We start from the raw sequence: 6,520 nt of genomic DNA on the forward strand, positions 1-6,520 counted from the left end.
ACCTTCCCTCTCATTTCCCACATAATGATATGGGCCCCTCTTGATTTTCACTTTTTGGTTTTCGTTTTGATTTGGTTTGGCTACATAATGTACAATTTATTTTATTTTTTCTAAAGAGTTGTAATTATACCTTTGATTACTTCTCAAAGTTCTATATTTTTCTATTCTTGGTGATTGATGCATTCACTTTCACTGGACTCTCACAAAGAGAGAAGAACTTTGGTTTTGGTCTCATAAAAAGAATAGTTACCAAAGGCCTATGACTTTATTTTGCATTTTAATATTTGAAAAATAAGGCCATTACAATATTTGCATTCTATAGCAACCTCAACCTATATTAGGGATTTTATATTTTAAAGTTTGTTTAAATGTTAATCCATTGACATCAAATGCATGAAATTATATTTATGGTTAGTCTTTATAACCTTGGTTAAACAATGTATGCATGGTTTATAAACTCGACTATCGAATGCTGAAAACCTTGCGCTTGATGCATATATTGACCTTGGCTTATATATTTTTAACATTATGTCGTTGACCATTAAACATGGTTTAATGTCAAATGAAAAACCTATGCTTGTGATTATGGTATGGATATATTTATTTTCGAAGTTTCTTGATCCGCCTCTTTAATGATTTCAAGGTTATGGTGATTTTGGGTTATTGTTTGTGGTAATCTGTGTCAAGGACTGAACATCTTGATTCATTCCACCTATGTTAATCTAATGATTATCCACACCCTATACCTATCATCATGATATTCTTTCGTACTATGTATTTGATTATCCACTTGCGAATTCAATGTTAGGGTTTTGGGATTGAATGGACATTCGACAATATCATTCTTTTCTAATTTGACTATGCTAATGTCATGAACCAGGGTTTCGAGGGTTTCTCCTTGTCACATAACCATCTTCTATTTTTGGCTTTCTAGCCCGACTATAAACAATTTGAGAGTTTAGAAATGGCTCGAGTTATCTGAACCAACGCCATTCGTACTGAGATGCTTGCAGTATACGAAGAATGCGGAGATATTTTTCGTAATGTTGGCTGGTTCAGGTTTCTGCAACTCTTCCAAGGGTATAGTCTAGGTGTGGTTGAAGCATTCACCTCTTCATTCAATGGCAAGAAGGCCAAAGTGGGAGACATAGAAATTGTTGTAGATGATGATTTTATAGCCGAAGCAACTAACCTCCACATAATTCAGTGATATTTCCTGGAGGAGGTTGCTGGTAAAGAAGGATTACACTTATGACATAAAAGGTATGCCCATTACCTATCTCAAACCAAAGTGGCAAAATATGGTTTTATTTTTGGGCCATTATATGACCTACGAGGGACGTTGCAGTCTCGTCTTCCTTTATCGCATAAGGCTGCTGAGGTTGTTTTTAGGTTATAAGTTAAAATTTCCTTTCTTTCTACATAGGAGTTTGGCCAAAATGTCCTTTAGTTACTAGAAGTAACGCCAAAATGATAAGCGCTCTCTCATTCACCATAGTTTTATCGCTATCCTAGTTAAACATCAACTCGCTAAATTCAGAGAAAATTGGGGATCTTTTCTTACCTGAAACCATTTCGATAGAAACATGCCTTTTTGGGAGGTTAACTCTCAAATGTTCTTAGAGCCTAACTCTATCCTTGAAAACCCTCCACACTCACCTTTGTGTGATGCCATACACTATGACGACCAAGAGTTTTGTCAAGAGACTAGTCCTTTTCTCTCAGAAGAAGATAAGGCCTTGAAGCTCGAAACTGTTTATATTCGCTGAAGCAAAAAAATTGCACAAAATATTCCTGTTGGTTAGGACGGGGAAGGGGGGGGTGGGGGTAAAACAAAAAATCAGATGCAAGGGTAAATCCAATTTATTTGAAATTAACCCCCAGTGTGAAATTTCCTCCTTGGAACCTGCATGTCAACACACCGAGGGTCAACAAAAATGAAATTTTGACTCTCATATTAAAGACAAACTAACAACTAGAAATATTTCTAGGCTACAACGGAAGAAACAAAGGGTTTCTCTTGATGAGAATTGTCTTGATCTTGAGACCAATATAGAGTGAGAGTCTAAAAATACTAGGCCATAATCTCCAAGGAATTGTAGCATCCCTGATAATGTGAATGTCATACCAGAATTGGAATCATAATGATGTTGATAAAATTGCTTCAGAAGCCTTGTTAGATCTCTACTAGCGCCAAAATTTTTTATCCACTGTGCCACGACTCAACCGCTAGATTGATTGGCTTACCAAGGAAACGAGCAACTCAGAGCCTCTTGTAGACTTAACAAAATACTCAAGCAATGCAATTCTACTAGTTCGCTCAATAAGTCATAAGTCTCCGATACTCATATTATAGTCAAATATTCAAAAGTTTAAATCATGCTAAATAAAGGTCTTATTGTTAATACCTCTCAGCTGTTGCAAAATATATGGTATGATTATATTTTGGTTTCCAATTTTCAAAACTATAACGACATTACAAAATATCAGATTATGTAACAACCCTCTTTCCATTGTTTATATCATTAATAATTGATTTTTCTTTAATTTGTCACAAGTAATTGTGTTGGCTAGATTTCTGCTTTCATCTTTCATGGAGTGAGTACCTTTGAATTACCTCCAACTCTTGAGGTTGTTAGTTAAGGATTTCCTATTAGTTATTCTGCTAATTCTCCGTTATCTCTTGAGATCGCTGAGAGGCCTAAACAAATAATTATGATTATTTTTGTAAAAAAATGGTTTTTATATTCTCTGTTTGTTATGTACACATTAGATAGGATAATAGTTATGTAAACCCCTCATCTTGTCACTGTGGGAGAGAGATCTCTAGTATGAGCGAGGAGTTTTTGGAACAAAGAAATGTTGTTCAATTGTGACCACAGATGAAAATTAATGCAAATAGATAGACTTGGTTTGATTCAATCTGCTTCTTGAATTATTACCTTCCATAAACATGTTATTATGAGCTATTAAATAGTTTGATTTACCAAGTTTAAGTGTTGTTTGTTGGATGATTTGATTCTCTAATGAGAAATTGGTTTAATTGCATTTCTTTGTCAGTTACAACATTAGTTTAAATTTGTGATGACTTTAAACTCATCAATTCTTCTTCTTTAGTAAATTGTGTTCTGAGAAGGAACAATGAATTTATGACGTTGGTTTACTTGAATTATTTTTGGATTATTAAGTTAATTGAAATGTAAGTGTTTATTTATAAATTTGTCACAATGTTGTTATAATAGATGGTAATCTTACTTTTTTATCTTTAGTGTATTTGATGATTGATTTATTGTATTCATTGATGAATGATGAGAATATAATAACTTTAAAAGATATTGTTTACTATTGTTCCTCTTTTGCTTAGTCTTGGCTAAGCGAAAATTACAAGTATTAGATTAGGTAATAATTTCATTTTTTCTTAATGTAAAAAATCTGAAAAGTGAACAAAGTTGAATATGCTTTTATTTTGCGAGATAAGTTAATTGTATTTTTATAGTCTCTTGTTCTGTTGTCATTTACATTAAGGAATAATTATCAATCATTTTGTAATGCAACCTTCTCTATATGGAACGTCAAATTCCATATATCTCTACCTATTAATAACTTTTAATTATAACTATCTTTGGATTATTATAAAGTTGAATCAACTACATTATTGCTAACCATTAATAACCTTTAATTATAACTATCCTTGGTTTATAATAAAGTTAAACAACCACATCAATAGCAATTTAAATCATGATTAGTGAAACAACATTCACATAATAGCAATTTAAATCATGATTAGTAAAATAACATTTGTAAAATAGTATTATTTGCTATGCTATTGATCTATAAATAATGATGAGTAAAATGACATTCATATCATAAACACGGCCCAAACTAGCTTTATTTATTATGCTATCAATTTATATTTGTTATACTATAAATCCATATGCTATCAATTTATATTTACTTACCTATAGATCCATAAACACGCAAAATAAACAATATAAACAAATATCAATTTATATTTGCTATACTATAAATCCATATGCTATCAATTTATATTTACTTACCTATAGATCCATAAACACGCAAAATAAACAATATAAACAAATATATAATCTAGCGATAAACATATACTACCCCACATATATATATATATATATATATCAATCAATTATGAATCCATAGCATAACTTGCCCACAATAATAGACGCTATTATTAAAAATGCCATCCCTAACATAAGGGCATGTCTTAGAGGAAAACTTATTATTAAAAATGCCATCCCTAACATAAGGGCATGTCTTAGAGGAAAACTTATACAAACAAAGGTCCCTCCCATCGCAATGTGGGACTTATTTATTTACCGATTTCAGGGGCTCAGTGTCAGGACAACATTCCCGCGCACCAGATCCAGAGCCTCACACAAACAACAGGACAAACGGCATGTCTTAGAGGAAAACTTATACATACAAAATCTCTCCCATCGCAATGTGGGACTAAAATAATCGGATTTATGAATTTATTTACCGATTTTAGGGGCTCAGTATCAGGACAACATTCCCGCGCACCAGATCCAGAGCCTCACACAAACAACAGGGCAGTCGAATGGGGAAGGAATTATTCAAATAAAACCAGAAGCAGACTGACTATGAATACCAGGGAATTAAATTACCATGGAACTCTGATAGATTACAAAATCTCCTAACTGAAACCTAGACCTCCACATGGCATGTGGTGATGGGTTGCAGAGGAACTTGGCCTCCAATGCCGTTATTGCTCAGCCACACGATGGCTTCGCAATTGACATACAAATGATAATGCCCGGATCTCCAGCTGCCCACCTTCCAGCGGACCCTTCCGTTCATTCTCAGACTCAAGCTCAACGACCCTTTCAGGCTCTCGTAACTCAGCTGCTCACAGACGACGGGAGCCAAGGGAACGGAATTCCCATATAAAATGGGAGCCAAGACGTTGATATCCTTGGGGTCCTGGTAGAAAGGGGGCAACGAGAACTCGGCCGTGATCTGCTGATCCAGATACGAGGCGTAGGTGCTCAGGCTGTCGTAGATGACACCGATCCTGTCATTCGGGTTGCGCGACACCACGGTGAACTGCAGGCTGGAAGTGAGCAATCCGTCGCTCACATTCAGCACGCTGACCGTAGCGTTCTGCAGGTAAAACCGTGGCTTGTGCGGATGCAGCGCTAAGAAGATGACGAGGATCACGAACAGCACGATGAAGAGCAACGCCAACAGAGCCTGCAGGAATCTCCTGTAGGGCATCTCTTCCCACCAGTGGCCATGGCGGCCGCAATCCTTGTGAGTCACACATCCCTTGGCTGACATGGCTGGATTTTTCTGCTCGGTCCCCAATGCAAAATTCTGACCACAAATGAAGTGGTAATGCTCAGAGCGTTACCACTTCTGACGCTTGGCGTCAATCCGGAAATAAGAATATTGAGTTTGAGGAAACACAGGAAAGACGGGCTCTTAAAGGACGGATTGAACACAGGGTACGAGAAGCTTCAGTGCGCTTACAAAGAAAATCCTAGGCAGGTCTACTCGAACCGGCTAGGAAGGTGCATTGCTGCCAGAAAAGTATACAGCAGAATTATTGCTCTGCCTTCAAGACTGGGCGTACAGAAGGAGAAAAGTGTGCAGCTACTTAGAGGAAAGGTACGTATTTGGTTATTCCAGGAACAAAAACCGCCCGTTTCTTTGTGGAATTCTTTTTTCTGCAAGTACTGTACAAATTTTGGTCGTTTGACCCTTCAAATTTCAGTTTACATGCATTCATACTTGCAAATTCTGAAGGGCAGTTCGGAAATATTTAAGGAGAATTTTTACTGAATAAATTTATGCACATTCCAATTTCAATTTCACGAATTCTTCGTCCTTACGACACTTGCGGGTAGGGCAGTTATGGATGCACAAAAAAAACTTGTGTGAAGGATTAACACGGAAACTCTAATGAAGTTTCCTAGGACTAATAAAATGATTGCACTTTCTCCCATAGTTTGACGAAGCGTGGAGACATTGTGGATCTTTATTTTGATTTCGTTATCATATGATATTGTGTGTGGAGACTCACCTCTATAATGTTAATGCTTTTGTATTTTCGGATAGATCCGAATTTTATGGGTAAATGGTTTATAAATAATTTATAATTATTATTAGTGTAAATTAAAATGATTATTAAAGAAAATATATTAATGGGTAAAAGAAAATGTTTTAGTTATATGAGGCATATTTATTTTTCATGGTTTTTTTTTTTTTTTTCTACTTTTACATATAATTAGGGGATGCATATATTTTTATTTGCTATTTTTTTCTTGGTTTATTGAAACAATTATTTCTTATGGGTTATGTTGGTCAATGTATCTATAATGCGATTAGCCCATATCATATGTTGAGAGAGATTTGGTACAAAATTAATATGATTCAAGATTCTACGTGTTACACTAATGTTATGGGAAATTTAGGTGTAATAATCTTTTCAAGTTATCTCAACACTTCTTTATTACATTGCTAA

At 35.2% G+C, this 6,520-nt stretch overlaps 1 pseudogene across 1 annotated transcript; it reads right to left on the reverse strand.

Annotated features, from left to right (window-relative positions):
* Positions 1-4,283: 4,283 nt before the first annotated feature.
* Positions 4,284-5,518, reverse strand: LOC149218913 (NDR1/HIN1-like protein 12 pseudogene; annotated as a pseudogene). Its single transcript, XR_016248663.1, has one exon. The product of XR_016248663.1 is annotated as an NDR1/HIN1-like protein 12 pseudogene (transcript).
* Positions 5,519-6,520: the final 1,002 nt, after the last annotated feature.

Source organism: Pinus tabuliformis, chromosome Q, assembly GCF_031772625.1.
Source record: "Pinus tabuliformis cultivar Carrire ecotype Pingquan chromosome Q, CPIR1, whole genome shotgun sequence".
In the NCBI taxonomy this organism is placed as follows: domain Eukaryota; kingdom Viridiplantae; phylum Streptophyta; class Pinopsida; order Pinales; family Pinaceae; genus Pinus; species Pinus tabuliformis.